The 24,659-nt window shown below is 38.9% G+C and overlaps 1 long non-coding RNA gene across 1 annotated transcript in view; it reads right to left on the minus strand.

Moving 5' to 3' along the window:
• LOC104847502 overlaps positions 1–24,659 on the minus strand; it is a 47,182-nt gene that overhangs the window by 13,127 nt on the left and 9,396 nt on the right. The window contains exon 2 of the long non-coding RNA XR_776170.2: positions 20,019–20,199. This is a non-coding gene — a long non-coding RNA (uncharacterized LOC104847502). The remainder of the gene's footprint in view (positions 1–20,018; positions 20,200–24,659) is intronic.

The raw sequence follows: 24,659 nt of genomic DNA on the forward strand, positions 1-24,659 counted from the left end.
AACAAAGGAAGTGGCTGAATATAGGCTGACAGACATAAGGAATCCTTAAGTGAATCCTCTACTGTATCCAGGAATTGACCAGCCCTGGGAATGGCAGCCTCTCTGGAGTCAACAAAGCCCCAAGATGTCAATGCATCAAAAAAATCAAGAAAAATGAAGATTTATGATTATTCAGATATCAGGTATCTAAGGGAGAAAGTCAAGGTAAGACCTGAAGTAGAGAAGAACAAAAGGTATAGATGTAAGTAAAAGAATAAGAAGCAGAGTGAAGGGAACAGCTGTTTCATATGGGTCAAAGAAAGAGAGAGAGGGAGAAAAAGGGAGATGGAGAGGTGGCAGCTGCCAAAAGAGGTGGAAGAGTTGGAGAAAAAAACAAGTGAAGAAACTTTCTAGAAGGCTTTGCTGCATGGCAGACTTGCAAACCTTCTTTTATTAAATTGACATGGTTCAAAAATACTTTTGGATTTGCTGAGAGACTGGTGTAATACATGTGACTGACCTAGGATATCACATTCACATTTGGGTCATGGAGTCTTTGTACAATTGAGACATTATACAGAAATCCAGTACATAAACATGACAAGCAAAAATACTCTGGCTGCAGATGGCATTTTCAGATCCTACCAACCCAGCTCTTCTCAGCTTCCACTGTAGGATTTTTTTTTTTGTACCAGGGATCAAACTGGGGTCCTTGAGCTTGTGAGGCAGGTGGTGGAACCACTGAGCTAAATCTCCGGCACCCCCACTGTAGGCTTTTGGGCACCCTGGATCCAAACACCAGCACAAAAAATGAAACAGCAAATGTTCCCTAAATGCAATTTAGAAATCTTTTCTCTGAGCAGTGATAAACTCAGACTGCCAAATATGTGGGCAGGTTTATGCTATGCTTGAGAACAAGTTTGAGTTAAAATGAGGATCCAAGACATGGCTCTAAAGGGGCCCCACTCTGAAAAGGACCTACATAGCTGCATAAATGCAGTACAGCTAAAGGCTAAGAGAATGTGATCTCTCAATTTCAGGAATCTATGTTTGAAATTTACCACTGATCCTTGGCAAATCACTTTACTTCTATGTTTATTGCAGCATAATTCACAATAACCAAGTTAGGATCAATGTACATATCCATGGATGAATAAAGAAAATTCTACGATATACCATGGAAAACCATTAAGCCCACCAAAATGAAGAAACACCATCATTTGGGACGACATGGATGAGCCTAGATGATATGATATTAAGTAAAATAATCCAGGCAGAGAAAAATAAGTATCATAGGTTATGGTTTGGATTAGCATCTCCAAAGGCCCTTGTGTAAAGACTTCATCCTCAGGTGGCCCTATTGGGAAGTGCTGGAACCTCTGAGAGGTGGGGCCTTGTGGGAAAGTCCTTGGATCACTAGAGGGAATCATGGGATCCCAACCCCTTCTTCTTTACCTCTTTTGTTTCCCTGCCATAAAGTGAATAATTTTCTCCACTACACGCTCCCCACATCTGCCACCCAGCAGCTCCATCGAGGCCCCAGAATAAGTCTGTCCTATCTTCAACTAGGGCATTCAAAATATTTCATTATAGTATTTCATTATGGAAAGCGGACTACCACACCACGTGATCTCACTCATGTATAATCTAAAAGTTAGGAGTGTAGCTCACTGCTAAAAATGTATGCTTAGTACTTGCAGAATGCTGGTCTCAATCTTCAGTACCAAAAATTAAATAAATAAAATTAAATTAAATAGTTGATCTTATAAAGATAGAAAATATAATGGCGCCTAATAGAGGCTAGGGAAGTTGGAAGGAGGAAATTAAATTAATCCAAAAATATAAAACTATATTTAAATAGGAAATTCATTAAGAGATCTATTGGATATCATAGCAATTATAGCTAATTACAATAAGGTATGGTGTATCCTCGATAAGTGGTAAAAGGCGATATAACTGTTCTCACTGCACACACAAACACACACACAAAGAAACACAAGACATAACTATATGATATAATTACACAAGCAAATTATCTAACTGTAATCATTTCACAATCTACATATACTTCAAAACATCATATCATACACAATAAGAGATAAAAATTCATCTATCAATTAAAAAATAGATGAATAAAGTACCAAACATATATGCACAAAATTACTGGAACAATATGGACCTCAGTTTTTTAATCTTTAAAATAGTATGCATGTCATTAAAACTACAACATTATGATCAGAATCAAACCAAAAAATGCCCTTACCAGATAGAAGGTTAGGTCTTGTTCTGTAAATGTAGACTATTATCAGCATCTATTTAGTATTATTCCTCAAAGGAACTAAGCAAGTCATAGCAATCTGACTTCAAGAAGACCTTTCTAGTTCTCAAAGATGCACAAAAATGCAATGGATTATGAGATGGTGCTGAGTTGCCAAATTTGGGGGATGTTTAAAAAGAAATTTAAGGCTACTCCTCCAAGATAATGCCAAGCAAGCTAACTGATCAGGTGATGGGTAGAACTATAGAATTTTCCTAGGCCTATTTAAATCTTGAGGGTCCAAGTGTTGTGGTTCTCTAACTCTAACCCCACTGGGCAACAAGACCTTCTGATGTTGAAATTCGGTAAATATCTGGTTTTGTAACCCAGTGCTGATGAAGGCTCAGACTCATGCTTCTTGCAGGCAGGATGAAGGTGGAAAGATGGGAAAATGGGGCTGGTGGGTATTACTCTGCTGGTATTACTACCAGCTTGTCTTTTGCAAGGCTGCCAGCTCTGAAATCACTCAGGTAGATGAAACATCCTGAAATATTAACAGGTCACAGGCAATTGATGCTTCCCAACCCAATTAGAACCTAATTTGGGGAAGTATGCTTTTCTGAAGAGGTTCATTAGGCCAATGCCACCCTCCCCTCAATTTTTCAGGTCAGGAAAGATGGATGGGCCCAATATGTAGGCACTTGACGGATGCCCTGGGGAAAGACAGATGTATTAAATGAGATGGGACACAAATCACTTTCATCTTTAGAACAGCAAGTCATTGACAATGAAGCCAGTTTCTAGGTACACTCACTCACACATGAGTGCCTTCAGGAAGGCACAGGGAATGCCACTACAGTCCTAAGACTAAGAGGCCCTTAGAAGTCTTTAGTGCAAGTAACTCTTAGCTTAGGAACGAGTCCCTTACACAAAGACCTTGACCATGGGTCTTGAGCAAAAGGAGGGTAAAAGACTTCCTCCTATCCAGGAAACCCATCCCCTCTCATTATAGCTTCGAAGACATACTCTACTGACCTCTGTGTTCTGCTTCAAACAAAGCAGTGCTAGGTGTAGTTAAAAGACAAAACAGACTTTTTTGTATTTGTCTCTTAACTACTTTGATGTTCTTTTCTGGCTTCTCTTCTCAAGAGAAAACACTTAGTTCTTTCAAAAGCATTCGATAGTATATACTTCAAAGCTGCTCATACTCCTGGTCTATGGGTCATCGCCATCTTTTCTCAGATTTAATTTTTCCTTATTTATGTACCTTCTTTCTAGTTGACACACAATAATTATATTTATGGAGCACTGTATGATAATTTAATACATGCATGAAATGTATCTAGTTGAATCAGGGCCAATACCATTTCCTTATACAAATGTAACTCCTTACACATTTGTCTTTGTGTTTGGAACCTTCAAACTCTTCTCTTGTAATTCTTTGTAAAATATATCATAGGTTGTTGCACACTGTGCTACTCTCTACCCTACTCTGGAACGCTAAGCCCTTCCTCCAACTTAGTTTTACTTCAATATCTACTCTGATATTAACCGACCTCCCCTTAGCTCCCTGCCCCCTCCCCCACACCCCACTCCTCCTAGCCTCTAGTAAACACCATCTACTCTCTTTGTTGAACACACTCTTCCTGGCCTGTCCATCTTTTTTTTTTTTGGTACTGGGAATTGAACTTGGGTCCTTGTACTTGCAAGGCAGGCCACCAAACCGCTGAGCTAAATCCCCGGCCCAGCCTGTCCGTCTTCTAAAGGATGGTGCCTCAAACTAGAGACAATTCCTCAGTATCACCTGGACATTGCAAAGTAGAGCTGACCTCTTTCCTCCATTTTGGCTGCTACATGAAAATACCCAAATAATAGATGCATTTTATAGAATGTCACATGTGCTAGACCTATAAAAATGTTTCATCCTTAATAAACCCTGTAAGGGAGGTATTCCCTTCATATTATACATGAGGAAACCCAGTAATGGAATGAGAATAATCCAGTCAAGGGCATTTAAGTGTGATTAATTTCAGGATTTGAATCTAGAACTCTCAGACTTTTAGCCACTATTCTACTTTGTTTTTGAGATTAGTCACTGCATCATTGCTATTTTATAATAAGTTTGTAACATTTTACAACAGAGATGCTACAGGGCCAAGGATTTAGCTTAGTGGTTCCACTGCCTGCCTCATAAGTGCAAGGTCCCAGGTTCAATCCCTGGTACCAAAAAAAAAAAAAAAGAATGCTATGACTACTTCTCTAAACCTCAATGTGTAGCCCATATGATATATTCTCAGGTTAGGTTAACATCATCTGATACTAAGTTTTTAACTTTAAAATTATAAATAGAGTACAGGAACTCAAGCTATCTCTAAATTTTATTGGAGTTGTTTCTACTAATTATTCTGCCCATTGAGAAAATTTAGAGTTTTTACTTTGTACCTGATATGTTTGCAGCATCTATACAAATATTTGTATTCACAAGACCAAAAGTCAGAAACCTATACCTTATCCAGGTAATGGTAGGGCTCATTCAGCCACTGATTTATGCACCTAGGGAGTCTAGCCCAGTGGTTTGTCAACCAAAACGATCTTCAGAATGAGTTGGAAATCACTGTAATTACCAGACCCCAGGTAGGACCAACAAAATCAGAAGTTCTAAAATAATAATATATAGATAGTTACATAGCTAGGCAGGGAGCTCTTTTCAGGATTCCAGTCATCTTTCAAGGTATTTACACTAACCTAATCCACACTGTTCTGACTTGAGTGGAACGTGTAAAAGAAAATTTGACCAAGGCATTTGAAAGTATCATGACATATCTTACCTTAGATCCTCCTTATATACTCAAAAAATAAATAAATAAAAGAGAAGATTGAACTGCTTTAATATTTAATTCATAAAGATTTAAATTGGTTAAACTCAGAATTATCTTGTAATACTTGATGAAGTTCAGGACGAAGATTTTTATAGTCATCAATGAGAAATAAATGTCTAATTACAATTACTGCTTAACTTTTGATTATGTAGGACTATGCATAATTTTACCAAAGAAAACACAGAAATCTGGGAAAATTAAATGGCTGTCTCAGAGTCTTTTGAAGAGTGGCAGAATGTGAATTAAACTGAAAATAATTACTTGAGCTCATTGCTCTTTTCCTATACATCATGCTGCGCCTCACATTTGTACTTGGCTTCAGAGTTCATTTGGGTTTTGTTTGATTTACTACATATCAGATGGCCTTCCTTATTCAGTTTTGCTTTTTCTGATGTAAAAATGAATTTTCATCTGTGGAGCACATGGCACGGAATGTAGAGTGATGAGGGAGGGGAAAAGAAGGATTTCAACTACATTCTGAACAATGACAAGTCAGGTTCAAATTTAAATTATCATTATTTTAAAACCACAGACACAATGCTGAGTTTTAAAAATTGAGAAGACAGTGGGCAGTGATTTTGACTGCACACTTTTCCTGGTGGTTTTGGATACATTGAGAAACTTTTACAAGCATCTAGATTGTAGTAGTCTTGGGAATTGCATCTTGCTATGGAAAAGTACAACTTTAATAAAATAAATGACCATTGTAGTGATTTTTTTTAAAAAATCTATATTTAAAAGTCAATTATCTTTTTTCCCTAGTGTTTGAATTTAGATCCAGGGCATCACATCAGCTAGGCAAGCACTTTAGTACTGAGCTGCACCTCCAGAACTCTTGTATCAAGATTTTTAGAGGAAATACTAAAAAAGAAATAATATCACAAAGCCACACCATTAAAACTGAGACCTATTTATATTGTTGAGAGAAATTTTTCAATATAAGACCAGAAAATATTTGATCCAGAGAACATGTCTGTCCAAGACTGTCCTAACGATGATGTCTGTGGTGGTTAATGGATGGGATTATCAGCTTTGGTGGGAATGCCCCACTGAGTTGTTTCAGCGTGGTTCTGGGCATGGAAGACCCACTTGAGGAAGCTTGTTGTCCAAATGGTATAAAAGGAAAAGGAGGAAGGAAGGATTTCATGATGATTTCTCTTGGAAGATCTTTTTTGCTGCTGATTTTCATTCTGGCTGCTTTTTTTTGGAGAAGCTTCAGCTGTTCTCTTTGGCTGAGCTTCAGTACTTGCCTTTACCAAGGATGGCTGCCATTCTCTTGGGAAGATCTCTGGTCCTCGCCTTTGCCTTCTCCTTGAGTGTTGTCTCCTGGCTCTCGTCATCAACTCTTCAGCTCCCCGCACTGGCCTTTCAGTTTGCCAATGCGCTCTCTATTGTCTAGCACCAGCCCTTGGACTTTCTAGCATACACCCTTCAGTTTTCCACCACAGATTCCTCAGCCTCCTGATAGAGACTTGCACAGGACACTGCCTGGGCTGCAGACCCAGTGCACTGACAGATCTCTTGCACTCTTCCATCCTTGACTCTGTGGGCAGAGAGTGTTAGCTAATGTTGTACATTTCAGTGTCCTGCATTAAATTTCTTTCTCTTGCAAATAATGCCTACAATAATGACAGTCACAGTAGTAACTGAATTCTTATTATATATCAGATACTAGCCAAGTTCTTCTTATGTATTCTCTTACTAAACTTTACACCACACTGAGAAGCAGAGACAAGGGTCTTGGTTTGCAGAAGGATGTAAATGTCTTCAAATGTCATATGACAGGAGGGACTGAGACTACTCTTGTCTTGACGTGAGACCTAACTTTAAAACTTTGAAAATAATTAAGTTGAATGAGAAAAAACAAAGGCTTATTACATATGTCTATTCTTGTTATTTAAATTTAGGACTGTAATATACAGTGGTATGAAATTAGCACACTTGCGCCTCATATTTTGTCATCACTGAAACTATAAAAAGATAATTGATGGAAAATTATTATTTTTTAAAGTACACAGTTAACCAATATGACTAAAATGCACAAACAAAAGTAACATTTTCCTATATGGCAGTATAATTATTTTAATGACTGTTGCATGGAAACATGTTCCCACTTCAAATTTTGGCATTCTTTAGACATAATTGTAAAATTTCTCCAAAATTATTCATTATATCAGCATATCTTGGCATCCAAATGCACTGAGTTTTTACCAGCTGAAAAATGGAATTCCAAATTTTCCTGGCACATTATTTTCTGTTATCTAACTCCACTGATCAGGGAAGGGAGGGCATGGCTAATATGTATTAGATACTTATTAAGCTTTAAGCGCTTGTCGAGCATTAACACCTTTCATCCTCAAAACCCTTCAAGGTCCTTTGACAAGAAAAGGGAGATGTGTAGTTCAGAAAGGCTAAAAAAAAAGTATGCCCAAGTTCACCCAGTTGGTAAGTAACTGTGATTTAAATCTCTTATCATAAACTCATTCATCTACTTCAAGCTTCCCCTGAAGTTACACTCAAAGCACAGAAAACCATATGGTGTATTCAAGGCCACACAGCAGGTGGTTTCAAGTGGAAAGTTGAATTTGAGTCCTCCTGGATTAGGGACTCCGCATTATTGATACTCCTTTTTCATAGGCATCCTAGATGAATTTTAATTGAAATGATGGATTCCTATCCAGGTTGCTTTTTGAAATGCAAATTCCAAAGGAGAAAGTGTCAAAAACATGATCCTTTTCCAGATCATTTCAGAAAGTGAATTTGTTGGCCCTCCTCTAAGAACATATATGCAGGAAACAATGAGCATGATACTCAATGTATGGATCTCTGGGGAACTAATTTGTGTAGGGGTTGGGAAAATGCCAAGAATGTCTGCAAATAAATCAGGGAGCATCCATGTATGGGAATCCTAGTTATTGAAGCTAACAAGCCCACCCTCTGTGCTCCCTCTGTCTCTGCGCTTTTCCAACAAGATATGCCAAGCTGAATAGAGAAGAGACTCCAGAGAAGAAGAGCCAAGAGGTTAAGACAGAAGAGAAAGCATTCTCTCCAGTCAGCACATTTTTGCTGTACTAGCTATGAGTTCCTCCCATGCTCATTACCTCCTCCACAACCCTTACCTCTCACATGGCCATGACACGAGCCTCCTTCTGTGTCCCTGAATTAGTCATAATCCTGCCAACCAGGCCTCTGCAGCAGACAGCTGCCAGATTGACTCTCTTTAAAGCTTAAATTAGAAGCTGCCCCTCTCCTGCTGGAAACCTCTCCAGTCTCTTTTGTCCACAGTACGATCTTTGAGCTTTCAGCACGGCTCTTTGGACCCTGCACATCTGGTTCCTATTTCTCCACTGTATCTTTCCTTCCAAAGGTTGGCTGCACTTACCAAGGCTCAGATTAGGGAGAGACAAGTGAGGCACTCACCTTGGGACCAAAATGGAAGGGATGCCAGAACACTGAGTAATCAAGATAAATAACACAGGAGCTCAATATTTTTTACAAAATCACAATCAATGCAAAGAAACCCATCATGAGGGAAACATCAGAAGTTTAAGTAAAAATTTCTCTGCCAAGCCTTATTTGAGCCCGAGGCAAAAGAAAAAATCAGTAATACTGATTCTGTTTTTATTTAAACCTTTGATATTTTATTCATCATAGATTTTTGCATTGATTTTGATTTTTTAAAATACTAACATTAAATATCAGCACCATTCCTATCTGTGAGATCTAAAATGTGATAGTACTAGATTACAAAAGACCTAAATGACAAGCAAAAGAGAGATTTTACAATTTTCTTTTGGTTGAGAAGGAAGAAAGAAAGAGAGAGACAGATGGAGGGAAGGAGGGAGAGAGAGAGGGAGAGAGAGAGAGAGAGAGAGGGAGTTAGAATTTGGAAGACAAGAATGGGATAATTTAGCCAGTCAAATAATTCTAGAAGCAAAGTGCTGGCCTAGAAAGGGCAAAGACAGATTGTTAGTTAGCTTCTGCCACAATTTCCCACTTTTTTCACTTTGGTATTATAAGGGTGTGAGAAATGTCACTGACTTTCATTGTACAGGAGAGGAAAAATGAGGTATGTGGTGAAGGTAAAACATAAAGCAATTCTGAGTTAGAACCAGGGTCTCCTAATCTTTACCTGATCATTAATTTATTCATTGAATCTGTTATTCATTAATCCATCAAATATTAAGTGCCTAAAGGTTGAGTTGCCAGATCAAATATAGGACATTCAGTTAAATTTGAATTTCAGATAAATAATAAATAATTTTCAATATAAGTGTATCCTAAATATTTAATGGGGCATGCTTATCCTTAAATCTAGTCGTTGTTCTCATTCTTGTTGTTTATCTGAAATTCAAATATAACTTAGCATTCTCTATTTATATTTATTAAACATGGCAATTTATAGAAGGCTAAGTACCAGGTACTTTATAGGGGGGACAGGACGCAGTGGAAATAAAATATGTTCTCTCATTGTCCTCATGGAACTTAGTGTCTGAGGAAGGCATTAAGTAAAAGCACCGAACAGAAGATTTAAGGTAGTATATTGTGATCATTTCTTATGAGAAAAAAATCGAGTATAACAGCAGCAGCAACCTGATCTGAGGCATCAGTGGAAGCTTAGACAGATGGGTCCATGTGCACGGAGAGGTCTTGAGCTGTGAAGAAGTGTGGGCTGCTAGAGGGACGAAGAGAAAACATCGTCGCTAGACTTTGGAGAAAGAAGAGGAGAGTGGCTAGAGGCTGGAGAGCTGGGCAAGGATGAGGCCAGATAGAGCCTCAAAGTCCATCCTCAGAAAATGGTTTGATCCGGGGGAACGGGAAGTCATAGAGAGCTTTTAGCTAGGGGTGGAGATAATAAGAACTGAATTGCTCAAAGATTCCCTGGTTAGCATTAGAGACTGTAGCATCCAGGGAAGGCCAGGGATCTGTTATTACTTAGGTCTATTAAGTGTCCCCGAGAGGATCATGTGTTTAGTATGAGGCTTCTAGAAGATGACGGGATCATGACGACATTAACTTCATCAATGGATTAATCCACTAATGAGCTCATAGATGAATGGGATTTTAGAACATGAAACTCAGCTGAAGGGAGTGGGTCATAGGAGTGTGAAAATTCATCTTGTCCCCAAACCCTTTATCGTATTGTAGGCGCTCTCTCTCTCTCTCTCTCTCTCTCTCTCTTTCTCCCTTCTCTCATCCATGTTGTGAGCCACTTTGCCTTAGCACATTCCCTCTGCCATGTTGTTCTGCCTCACCACAGGCCAAGATGAAACAGAACCAAGTGACCATGGACTGAAACCTCTGAAAGCATGAGCCAAAATAAATCTTTCCCTCTTTAAGTTTTTTGCATCAGATATTTTGTCACAATGATGAAATGCTAACTAATACAAGATCTGTTAGGATGAGAATGATCCGATGCTGAGAATGATCATGTCCTGGAGCTGGGTGCAGGCTGAGGACATTCAATAGCAGTGCCCTCCCCATTACCCTGGACTGTCAGCAGAGAGATAACACTGGTAACTATAAAAATGGAAAGCAAAGGATAGAAGCAAGAGAGCCTATAAACAAAATTTGACAGGACTATTTCAACAAGTGCCTTGTGATTGATTGAGTAGAAATTAATGTCTGATTTCTTCTGTAGAGAGAGAAAAACACACAAATTATGCAACTGTTTAAAATTGCTCTTTTATGTTCTCGTAGCTCTTCTAATGTCATCAAATGCCATCTCTTCTGATTGTGTGCATGTAACATGACATGTAATTAATCCTGCAGGTAGCAGGCTGTGTAATTAAGCATATATGCATGGTGATTTGTAATTAAGCACACATTTATTGTGATGTGTGCATTGGTGGGTGCTTCCTGGTATGTGTAATTATGAATGTGTCAGATGACGTGAAGTCATAAGTCCCTCTGTGAACAGGGTAAGGGCTTAACTCCCATCATGACCTGTGAATTGGTATTACTCTAATTCTTTTGGAAAAACATCTATGGTAATTGAACCTGCTGTACTCTGAAGTATGGGTTTAACAATCATGCATGGATACCAAGAAGAGGGCTCTATTTTCTTTCAATATACTTTCAGTGGCTGTATATTAATCACCCAAAAGATGACACTGGGGTAATTTCCAAACAATGCACTCTGCATAACACAATGTTCCCCCACAATCCACAGGATGACACAGGTTATACAATAGTCCCTCCTGTCAAGGAAGGCAGTCAGATTTGGATACAAAAGAGGATATTTGATAGTCTTTGGTGATCTTCAGACAGATTTCAAGCCAAACTCTGTCAGTCGAGTCCAACTTCCTACCTATAGTGATATTTGACAGTTAGAATGAATTGAGTTCAATCCCTCCACGCTTTCTTTCTTCTTTCTTTCTTTCTTTCTTTCTTTCTTTCTTTCTTTCTTTCTTTCTTTCTTTCTTTTCTTTCTTTCTTTCTTTCTTTCTTTCTTTCTTTCTTTCTTTCTTTCTATCTGGTACCCAGGATCAACCTCAAGACCTTGCACTTTCAAGGCAGGCGGTGGAATCACTGAGCTAAATCCCCAGGCCATTGTCATTATTTAATTCAGTGGACAAATTACTTGATCCCTTTTAGCCTTTTTTTCCACTTGTAAAATAAGAGAAATAATGATGGCATCTTATAGTTATTATTAGGATCAGGTATGTTCACATCAAAAGGCTGATTATGAAGAGTCACTTGTTAGCTCTATGCACTTAATAGAGCACATTACCTGATTCAACCTTCACCATAATCCCGCAGCACAGATATCGTCGTTCCATCTTATAGATGAGGATGCCTAGGTCCAGAGGTGGTAAACTGTCACACAGCTATTATGAAAGGTAGGAAAAGAGATACAGCTCTGCCTTACTATAAATTCTATGCACACTGTCTGGTATGCATTTTTTTTAAAAAAATAAGACTTGTTTTATTATATAGCATTATATCTCAGGAATACCACATCTTTACCTATCTAGATTCACACACATATATATGTATGTTTAAATTTTTAAAATTTATTACAATAAAAGACACATTGCCATTCATCCCTCTCAGAATACTCCCTCTTCCTTTGAACAAGCTCATCCAGTCATTCTTATCACTTTCTGAAGCAGTTCTGAAAGTCTTCTTTCATGCCTCTACACAGTGTCTTCAAAACTACATGAATGTTGCCACTTCCTGCCACCCAACAGAAAGGGAGGCTTGTAAAATCATTACAGCACGTTTTTGTCCACTTTGTTCACAAGATTTGGCACCATGTGACTTCGGGTGCTTCCTGAAAGTCAGAATGACCAAGAAAGGTAAGTGTTTTGCATTGATTCAAGATGTCAAGGCAGCCACAAGAGCTCAACAAAAAACACTCGTGAAAAAGGATTTCTAAAACTGCTTCAGAAAGTGGCAACAATGATGAGATAAGTATTTTCAAAGTGAAGATTAGAATTGTTGAAGGGCATTAATGACAATGTGTCTAACTGTGATACGTTTTTACTTAAACATGCATCATATTTTTAACCACAATATTTTGAGACCTAAATAAGAGTTCCAGATCCTCTGCTCATGACTGGTATGAATTTAGAAGTTATTTCACCTTCTGAGTTTCATTTTCATCAACTGTGATATGGACCTGTTAATATTTTCTTCATAATACTAGTGACATAATTAAATACAAATTTATATGCAATAATGAGTTTGTCTACTTGGTTGACTTCAGACTTGCCTAGGAGATTAGTAATGTCCACTGCTGAGTATGTCTAGATGGGTTACGGAACAGTGACTTGGCAGACTTTATCTGGTCCTTGCCTCAGCCTCTCTGGCTTGTCCTCTCTTCTCTGCTTCTGTATGCAATGAGTTGAGTAGCTCCTATTCCACCCTCCAGCCATGCCTTTCTGCTAAGGTCTTCCTGTCTAGGAGCCAGTCAGCCATGGACTAAAACCTCTGAAACCATAAGCCAAAATAAACTTCATCTCCTGTAAGTTGCAGGTGTCAGGTATCTTGTCCAGGCAACGTGAAAGCTAAAGAACACAAACAGCAAACACAGAACATGGAATATAAGATGTACTCAGAGTGAAATTCTATTAATAATTCTTCCTTTTCTCCATCTGTGTAGTTATCATCTACCACCTTTGCATGGAACAAAGTAGTCTACTCAGTAAATGTGCAATGAATTAAGTTAAATAAAATATTTTACTGTAAACTACCAGGTCTGGAAATAAAATTTTTTAGCTCAAGACTTTTTGAACAATGGAATTAGATTCTCCTAGATGAGGAAGATTTGTTGCTGCTTTGTCAGCCTGTTGGGTAGGAGATGTATAGATAGAAGAAAGACCTCTCCAGGTTCCCAGCTCCCTGGATCTCCCAGCCCTACACTGCCTCCTTCATCCCAGCCTTTTGATTTCACTGCAAAGCTGCCAACATCAGACAGACACTGTCAGTCTCACACACTTGGTTATTATGTCAGCAGTGAGACACAGGGCATCAGAGTAACAGGGGGCTGTCATGAGGCTGAAGTGTTTTCTGTTTGAACACGAGAAAAGTTTTACAGGGAATAGGGAGGGGAGGAACATAGGTGCCTGATGGGTCTTGGCAGCTGATTTCATTTTCTTGTCAGAAATGATCTTTGCTCTAATGCTAAAGATGGAAGAGCTTTGGGAACTGTGGAGGGGCAGTAGATTAAAGATCCCACCCAGATGGCACCACCAGCTTTACAGAAATAGATGAGAACAGGAGCCAAGGAGAAGCAGATCAGCTCAAACCACGACCCCCACTAGTCATCAACTCAGAATACCTTGGTATACCTCTAAGCTTCACATTTGTTTAAGACCCTGACCAGAAAGACCCAGGCCAGGAAGTTAGCAAAGTAACTACTGATTATAGGAAATAACTAGATGTTCACTGCCTTTGCTACTCATTTTTCACCATTTTATTGAATCCATATCTTTCACTCTTGCCCTTTGATATCTTACCTCGATGTTGCCACCTACGACCCTTGATACAACCTGCATAAGAACTTTGATTGGTTCTGTTGCTCTGGAATTCTCTGCTCGTAGATACTTCATCAGATGTATTAAGAGGAGAAAAAAATCTTTCTAACACATGTGCAATATTTAAGCTTGGATGAGATACTCCCCCCCCACACACACACAGAGGAACCCATGCCCTTTGGAAGAGACGTTCTACTCTGATGTCAATCAGACGTTCACTGGGCTTCATTTCACTGGTGAGCCGCTCAATACTTTGAAGTATATCTCATCCCACACTCCCTCATCATTGTGGATTCACACCTGACTTGCTTGGACAAGCTGACTGAAAATTTCTGTTCTGTACACCCTACTATTTAGCTTCAATGGAACAGGGAATACTTCACATTGTCATTATGAGCTTTATATACCAGCAACTATTAGCAAATATACTTGGCATGGAAAAGAGCCACATTGCCCCAGGGAGTTCATTAATAAAATCTGAACTTTCTTTCGCCAATTTCCTCTTTTTCTTATGACCTGTTGAGCAGAAGACCTCTTTGATGACTTCCTGAAGACATGAGCAATGAAACACCAAAACCTTATCCCACATACCTTTTAGATGCCTCAACATGGCTTTGGAGCCCAGAAATGGGATTCAGCCATTTCTGAAGCAATTTACCTGGCAACAATTGTCTTAATCTGGTTTGTATTTTATTTGAATTTCTGTCTTAGTTACTTGTCATGCAGATGACCATGCTATCAAAGATAGAGACCTACATTCACGATTTATGTAGAAATCAGGATCAAAGGAGATACCAATCTGAGAAAACAGATTCAGATTTCAGGAATGCCAAATGAATCAATGGATAGGTGCTAAGTTTACACACAGGGCTTGGACCTATGTTAGACAGCAAGGATTCAACATGAATAAGGAACTGCCACTTCACCAAGAAGCCCCCAGTACATGGAAAAGAAGGCAGGTAAACAGATCCTGAGACACTGTAATAAGTACCAGGTTAGGAGACACAGGCAGAGCTTAGTGGAAGGTGTTCTGACTCTTAAAGGACTAGCGGAGATGAAGGGGTGGAAGCACAGAAACACTTCAGAGAGAAGGGCTAGCATGCGCAGAGGCAAGTAGTTGAAATTAAGCATGGTATGGATAAGAGGAACTGAAGGAGGTCGGTTTGGTGCGAACAATGGTCCAGAGCAGAATATAAACAAGAAAGGAAACATGGCAGTGATATATCCAGGCTCCAGAATAAGAACATCTGAGGTGAATCTGATGGTTGAAAATTTTGTGTAAACTTTCTCTCTTCTCTGAGCCTTAATTTCCTCATTTATACAGTGGGTATCATAACAGTCCCAACCTTGGGAAGGTGTAAGGATCCAGTGATTTATTGTATCACTTACACAATAGTTAGGAACTTATCAAACCGAAGTTCTGGGCTGGGAATTTAGCTCAGTAGTGCCTCACCTGTTTCACAAGATTCTGAGTTTGATTCCTTGGTACCAGAAACGCCCTCTCAAAAAAAAAAAAAAAAAACTCAAAAAAACAAACAAACAAACAAAAAACAAAGTGCTGAAGAAAATGGCTAGACTCATTAGACAGAAAAGTGGAGGTGAATAGAAGCCTTGAAAAATGAAGTTGGCAGAGCACAACTCCTAAGGGATTTTGTTAGTTGTGTGAAGAACTGAGACTTCTATTCTACCCATTTAGAACTTGTTACCTAATGAAAGACAATTAAAAGAGTGAAATAAATGCACTGATGGGGGAGAGAAGGGGTGGTGAGGAGAAAGGCCCACTTTCCCTTCCTGGGGTCACCATGAGGATGCAGAGAAGTCCAGGAAGAGATGCCCCACCTGGGGTTTGGTCAGAGGCTCGATGGGAGGGAAGTGTCACTCAGCAGGTAGAAACTTTCTGTAGTAAGTTAAGACACAAAGGGCTTTGTGTTCTAGTACAGAAATTCCCAACATCCAGAAATCAGGTAGAGGAAAGCCTTTGAGCCCTTTAGTTTCTAGAATTATATACGTATTTATAATGATTCCTTTGCTGCGCAGGTACCTTAGTAAACACATTTATATACTCTTTCAATATTCCCCAAAAGTCCTGAAATCCCCCTTGCATAGATGTGGCTCTGGGAGGTCAAGTGATTTGCCTAAGACCATAAAGTAAGAGGTAGAGAAGAAATGTGAATTCTAAGTTCACCTGACTTCACTGCCTGGACGTTAGACCATTAATTTCAGATATTCAAACTCTGGGTGAGATGTTTTCCTGAGAATGTTTTTTACTCTGATGACAAGGGAGTGAATGGTCCAGATGAGAATCCAAGGGCATCCCATAAAACCAGAGTCTTTATAAAACTCATGTCCAGTCAAGCAAGGACAAAGATGAAATAATTCTTACCATACTAGTGAGGAGGCACATGGATGTATGCAAATGTTTGAGTGTGTGTACACACATCATCAGGACTGTGTTCGCTGTGGTGTTAGTTGACTTAATTTGATAAATATACACAAATAGAAGATGCATCCATAGATAGCCAAACAGACTTACAGATGCAGATGAACTGATAAAAGAGGAAATAAAGCCATCCCAACTACCCTGGTGGTTGGCTCTAATAAAACAGCTCTGTTGGAACAATGCAGATCCTGAGAGATGGGGTTTAATATGGTTAAATGCTTTTACAGTTCCCCATTAAAATAAGTGGATGGAAATTCATAAAACATTGATAGCATTAGAAATGTGTTCATTCACAGCTCTTTCCAGGATATTCAGTGGAGGCAGCATGGCTGGACCAGGCAATAGCAGCATGTTTGGATGAGTACAAATTGAGTCTGGGCTGTGGACTGGCCAAGAAAGCCTGCCCTGAGGGTCCTGAAAAGAGTTGTAGAGTGGAGCGATTGAGGGGAGGATTCTACATTTCCCTGTTCCTGTGCCCAGCAAAGGTAATTCAGACAAAGGAGATAAATGCACTGAGGCATGAGAAAAATGCAAACGTCTCCAGACTTGGTACTTTTGAACTGCTTCTTCCTCCCTCCAACCACTAGATAATGAGGACTTGACCCTACTACTCAGTTTCTATCACAAATTTATTGTCCCAAGAATGAATATCAGGTCACCTAAAGCTAATCAGAATCTTTTCCTAGAAAATCTTAACTCCTGATACAGGAAGCAGCCTCTTTCTGTTGGTCAAGTTGAAATGCTCATCTATAGACTCCTTTTAACCTTGCTTCTCATCATTGAAACAACAACAACAACAACAAAGAGCTTCCCAAGAAACCAAGACTTCACAAAAGAGAAGCCAGAGAAAACAGATATTCATTCACTGAGCATTCAAACTTTTGATTCTGGTATGTCATTTCGTAGAAACAAGTGAAATAATATTTTACCTGAAAAATACTTTTCAGGCTCACACATTTTGCGTAGGCAAATTTGACTTCAGGAAAATGTTGCCTTCAAACACATTTCATTTTGTATTTTTCCTATATTATCTAAAAGTAATAGTTAATAAATATATGCACTGTTCACTGATCATTTTCCATAGGACTTTGCTAAATTCTTTCAGGAACTTTCTTACTGAATCCTCAAACTATCCTCTAAAGTTGCTATGTTGTCATTCTCGGTTTACAGGTAAAGAAATCAGTCTCAAAGGAGGCATTACTCACTAATACTATGTATCTGCTAAAGAGAAGAGCCAGGAGTCAAATGAGAATGAGTCCCATGCCAACTCTATTGAGTTCCTGATTGTTGTTTAGTTTTGATACTGAGGAATCGAACGTAGGGCCTCATGCATGCTAGGCAGGTGTTCTATTTCTGAAATGCATCCCCAAATCTAATTTTTAAAATTTTATTTTGAGACAGAGTCTCGCAAAGCCTCTCAGGGCAGCCTTAGACTTGCAATCTCATAGCCTCAGCCTTCCAAGTTTCTGGGATTGCAGGTATGTACTGCCACACCCAGTTCCAACTCTGTTTTCTTAAGCAGTGTATTCCACTTCCTCCCTAAAACACCCTTGAAAATATAGACCAGTTATATCTGACTGGTATTTAACTATTCCCTAGCTCTCTTCATATTTTGTATTTTGTTACAATCAAATGTCTATTGACACTGCCTCCTACTCTGTCTCTGTCCTAAGTAAGGACCAAATCTCCACTTCTCTGGGATACAGCCTGTTAATTGATCTCCCTGACCTCAGTCTTTGTCAAGGAAGATTTGTCCTTTTATGTTGAACACTTTTGCTTTCTTTTTGTCAAATACTATTTTGATCACACTACTACTTTGCTGGAGAATCTTCAGTGAATACACATTTTATACCAGATCAAGGTAAAGTCCTGTAAGACATTCAGTATTTTTCCCAATATGGCCCCACCTCACCCCATCTCTCAGGACTAATTTTCAGCAAGACTCCAGAACACTGCCTATTCTCCAGCTACACTAGTATGAATTTTCTTTCCTGTCATAATGCATTTTTCTTGACTCTTTTCTTGTCCCTGGCCAAGCTGAGGTTTTCACAAAATTGTGCACTTTCTCAGGAGGTCTAGAACTGAATCCTAGGTATTCTGAATCCTCATTTCTACTTGCTATGATTTATCATTTTTACAACCCCCCACATGTCTGATGGGGGCATTCAGCTTTTTCATACCAAAAGTGCTGTACTCTGTCTTTGAGAATTAAGACACTAAAATTTTCTGTCATCACACTATCCCTGGGAGGACAAATACTATTGGTTTTTTTACTTGCAAGACCATATTTTTTCATATGCCACCATCTTTAAAGACTTTGACATGCTGTGACATGGGATATTCTCATTTCATAATATGGGAGACAAACATATGACATCTATAGCAATTTCTAGAACTGTGAGCATTTAGGAAATGTAAGACCTGGGGGGGGGGCTCTATGTGAAGGCCAGAATGAGCTTATTTGAAAAGATAATAAAATGGATACAAGATATAGCCATACTTTCATCTTTTGGCCAGTTACTGCACAGAAAAAGTAAAGATTAAGTTCAAATTGTTCGTCAAGAAAGGAGTTCTAGCTTTACTTTCTGTCCAATATAAATGTTCTCTGCATGAGAAACTTGCCTATAGACAACTCATTCCCTACTGCTGATCGGCTAGGTTAGGCCTGCACTGCACACTTTCTCCACAAGGGGCAGCATCGAGCATTTTCAAGGATTCCCTAGATACACTAGCCAAATAATTCCCATCAGCGACTCCAAACATGGGTCTCGTTCCATTCTTCCCCGGAGACCCACCGAGAATGGACACTACTTCCCCGTTGCTGCAGTTTTAAAACACATTTGGACAAGGCTGTTCTGTGGACATTTCTTACATTTTTGGTGTGCGTTATCATTGGTCTGTCACCCAGGAACTAAATCTCTAAGGAGAGGTTTCCTGGATTGAGGACTATTAAAAGGAACTAAATTAACTCATGTGTAATACCATGAGCAGGGCATTTTCTGGGTAGCTGTAGCCTCCTGGAGGTCAGTGCAGCAATATTTCAGTTTCTGAAGATTAAATTGGGCTTTACTAATGGTATAAGTTTTTGACAGATAGAGATGCTAGAACTAACTCAAGGAAAGGGGATTTCAATAAAAAAAATGGATAGATTCGCCCACCAGATTTATCCCCCGAAGGTATTCCGTACCCAGGTGTCCTGCTACTGATATCATTATCAGGCCCGGCTGACTCTGCCAGGAGAAATGTTATTAATTTAATGCAAATACAATTAAATCCTATTTAATCTAGAGAAGAGGTGTTTGCCTGAATAGCTTTCATAAAACAAACATTATCTGGCATTTCCGTTAAACTCTGTCACTTCACCGACACGATGAACAGGCTCTCTGGGCCTCAGCTTCCCCATTTGTAAAACCTCACTGGTAACATTCGTCCCGCTGAGCATTTAAGGCTCTCTGCATGGCCTCCTTCCAGCCCTTCCTCACCTGGCCAGTCGTCCACCTCACACCCTGTAAGACACCATTTTCTTCCTAGATTTCCTGATATCCCAAACCTCAGTTGCTCACCACCGAGATGCACCATGGCTTCTCATTCTTATCCTTTCATATCCTTAATGGAACTGGGAAGTTTGTGCTCGATTCTCAATTTCCTTCGATACTGTAACATCTACAAAAAAAGAGCAACATATTGAATTTCTCTCCTGTCTTGGACAGTGCCCTTTCCAGTGTCTGGCAGTTAGTGAATTATGCATAAATATGTACTTGAAGAGAAAACGAGTTGTAAAACTGATAAAAATACAAAATAAAGATATAAGGAAAATACAGGGAGTATCTATAAATACACATGTGAGTGTAAGCAAATGCTGTTAGTGAAGCTTTAGCAGAGAAAAAGATTGTCACTAGTTTTAGCCAAAGAAAACTCAATGACACCTCTGATAATGGCTTTTCCTCCATCCTTAATCTTTTCTGTCTGACGCAGACAGTGACATCAAACTAGCCTCTCAAAGGCATTCAGACGAAGGGGCCTGGATCTGACTTATTTTACCCCATCAAGAGAACACACCATTATGTGAATATTGAGTTATCCAGAAGTGATACCACTTAAGCAAATGGCCACTGGTTATTTTTATAGGACTGGACCCTGCCTAGACCCTGCACTATCTATTTCTGTGGCCATTCAGTGGTTTGTATCTTACAGCCACAACAAGGTGAACATTTTTTTATAGCATCAGCAGAAGTTACTCAAAAGAGAAAGATCTTTTAGAAGATGAATAATTATAAATTTTAACAAGGGTTTGAATTATTATAAAGTGGGTATAAATGCAGGAGAGGAAAGGTAGTGTAGCTCTTCATTGTACAGAGAGATGAATTTTGAAATCTCAGGACAACAGAAAAGAAGATGAGGCAAGACAGAAGGGAAGGAAATGGTAGACTAGGAAATAATAGCAGAAGGACTATTGGTTGATTCTTCCCAACTTTGGCTGCTAGAATTCTGTAAAATATAATTTATTCTCATATATATACTATTAAACTGAATAACTTCATCATGATGGTGGTGAGTTCCAATTATGAAGAAAGGGTGAAATTATACCTTTGTAAAGAAAGAGTGTGAGACAGAAGCAAAATTCAAGGTATGTGTCTAGGAGGTAGAAGGACCTAACATGTCCACCTCCCTATGCCACGTCTCGTGCACTCCTGGCTCGAATTAACAGGTGCGGGAACAAAACCTCAGCCTCTCTAATCCACAGAATCCCCTGGATTATGAAAGCCAGGACAAATTTCAGCAAATATTTGGGGTTCTCAGAATAGAACCAAACCGTGTGGCAATGATCATACTGCTGGGCAGATTCAAAAATCAGTACTAACTCTGACTTTTTTAGTCAGTGTGGACATTCCAGGCATGGGTTGCTGAATGATCTACCTTTTTGCACATGAACTGAGCAACATGGAAGCCACTTCTCAGGTGGGGCATGTGTGGTGTGAGGTGCCCCTTCATAGAGGCCTCCCAGCCTGGAAGTGAACCAGAGGCCCAAACAGAAATAATGGCAATGCAGTGTAGAATTTTCCAAGACTCCTGTGGGTCACCTAAAGACTACAGATAAGAGCCTGGGATTTAGCTCAGTGGTTCCACTGCCTGCCTTGCAAGCGCAAGGACCCGAGTTCCATCCCCAGTACCACCCCACACCCCCCAAAAAGAGTAATAGTTTGGCCCTGCTTGGCAGATTTTAACTAGACAGAGGAAGGGGAGAAAGAAGTAAAATCTGAGACATACAGTGATCAGAGAAAATTTTGCAATACATAGATTAATGTAAATAGTTGTGAACCAGATTTAGAATGAGGCAATCCTAAATGCAAGCTTTTTCACACATTAATCATATGTGCTCTTGGATGATTTGCCTCCTAAATTCCCAGACATCTTGTAAATAAAATGGGAATAATACCCACCTTATACGATTGTTAGTAGGAGGAATATGGCTAATAAATGCAAATATTGGTACAGACCTTATTAAGGGAGTTACCTGTGATACCTATTTAATTGCATGTATTCAATATGAATAGTTCCTAAGTTTCAGGAAATGACTCCGTATATCTAGAAAAATATCAGAGGCTTTTTTCTTGTTAGTTCTATTTGTGTGATAAGCTCTATCAATAGCTATCATTTTTAGTTTATTTTTATTAGCATATATTTGTGATACATAATAATTACATTTATCTTGGGGGACTGAAGAATACGCATACCACGTCTTTTTATGACTAACCATTTTAATCAGGTCTATTTTCCTACAAATGACTTAAATGTATCCCTTTTTAAGGCTAAGTAGTACTGTGATATAGATAGATAGATAGATAGATAGATAGATAGATAGATAGATAGATAGGCAGGTATCTCACATTTTCTTTATCCACTCATCTGTTGATGGGCTTATAGGATGCTTCCAAGATTTACCTACTATGAATTGCAAGGATTTCGCTACTAAGCTGCTGTAAAACATAGATATATCATTAGATTTCATAATATTGAATATTGAATTAATATGGAATATCACATTTTGGGAGTAAACTTTTCTTGGTGGTTGTTATAGTTTAGATCAAGACAGTCTCAGAGAGGCCACAGGGCCTCAGAGGTGAGGTCTTTGAAGCGCGGTTGACTCATGGAGGTCCTGCAGCTGACTTGATGTTGGGGAGTAGAGTCTGGTACGGGGCAGGCAGGTCTCTGGGGCAGGATTTGGACGTGTGTGTCTCCCTTACAAGTTTCCTCCTTTTCTCTCTGCTTCTTGGCCACTTCGCCATGAGCAGTTTTCCTGCATTCAATCATTCCTACCATGCTGTGTCTGTGTTTAACCTGTAGAATATGGACTGAAACTTCTGAGCCAGAATGAATCTCTTTTCCTTTAAGTGGAGATGTCAGGTATTTTTCGCAAGAGCAAAGAAAAGAACTGAGTGGTGTTACATCCTTTAAAATGTGCTGATATTTACACTTTGCCTTAATATTCATAAGCAAACTTTGATCTATACTTTTATTTATTTATTTATTGTTGGTACCAGGGATCTAACTCAGGACCTTGTGCTTGTGAGGCAGACGGCAGAACCACTGAGCCAAATCCCTGGCCCCGATACTTTTAGTTTGATATGACCTGTGGTAGCTATGGTAACCGTCATTATGGTCACCTTATAAAATGAATTTAGATCGTTCCCGTATGTTTTTGTACACTGAGATTATTTAAATAGCACGGAAGGGGTCTGAGTTTTTGTTTTTTAAATTAATCAATCAATTAATTAATTTTGGTGCCAGGGATCGAACTTGGGACCTTCCACTTGTGAGGCAGATGGAGGCACCACAGATTTAGATCCCTGGCTGGAAGTGATTTTAAAATATTTGATACATTTCGGATGTAATGGTGTGATTTTGTGTAAGGGGTTCTACTTCTGCCACTTTTATTAAGATAGTTAGTTTAGATTTTTTTTTATGTCTACAAAGGTCAATTTTGATAGGTGTAGTTTTCTTTTAAAAGTTTCCATTTTATATGATTTTAAGAATTATTCCATAGTCATTAAAAGTCATCCCATGATATGTTTTTAATAATTACTTCTCCCTTACTTCAAGTGCTTTATATGGGTTTTTGCCTTCAACTTCTTGCTTGGTTTTTAAAGTGTCATTTTACTGATTTTTAAAAATGTTTTAATGTTTTAAATTTTATATGTCCTGGACTGAGCTATGGCATACACTGCTATGAATTTCTGCTCTTCGCTGTTGTGTTAGTATTTCAATACTAAACCCAGGAAAGTCCCGGGCAAATTGGGCAGGTTAATCACCATCCAAATTCCAAAATTATGATCTGTGAGATCTTTCATTTTTGCTAACAGATTTGCGGAGGTATAATTGATACAGCAAACGATTCATCCACTTAAATTATAGAATTCAGTTGCTCGTATTTTATTAACAGCATCTTGTAGTCATCCATGCAATACATTATCCACGCAATGGAATATTATTTGGCAGTGAAGGGAATTTGAATGCTGATATATGCCATAAAGGTGGATGTCTACGAAACATTACGCTAAGTGAAAGAAGTCACAAAAGAGAACATATTATTTGATTCTGTTGACTTGAAACATACAGAATAGATGAAGTGAATTTGTAGCTACAAATAACAAATTAGTGGTTACCAAGGACGAGGGAAATCCAGATTGGGCGCAGAGGGAGGTGTGTTTGTTTTTGGAGTGGTGAAAATGTGCTCTGATTTATTTTTACTTGAAAGGTATAGATTCTTTTTTTTTATCCTATTATTGGCTTGTATATATCTCACAGTTTAATTTTACTTTTCGCCTATCTGTATCTCTTTTGTAGGGCAGAACATAGAATTTTCAAAGAAGATTTTTTTAACTAGGTGAATTGTTCTCATGACACTGATTTTTTTTTTTTTTTTTTTTTTTTTTTTGAGACAGTCTCACTATGTAGTTGAGACTGACCTGGAACTCACTATGTAGCCCAGGCTGGTCTTGAACTCCCAGCAATCCTCCTGCCTCAGCCTCCCAAGTGCTAGGATTACGGTGTGCGCCGCCACGCCCGGTTGACACTGATTTATTTATATGGCTGTTATATTTGGACTTTGTTATATTGTTTTA

This window comes from Fukomys damarensis, unplaced genomic scaffold, assembly GCF_012274545.1.
Source record: "Fukomys damarensis isolate Sample0158 unplaced genomic scaffold, DMR_v1.0_HiC HiC_scaffold_36, whole genome shotgun sequence".
In the NCBI taxonomy this organism is placed as follows: domain Eukaryota; kingdom Metazoa; phylum Chordata; class Mammalia; order Rodentia; family Bathyergidae; genus Fukomys; species Fukomys damarensis.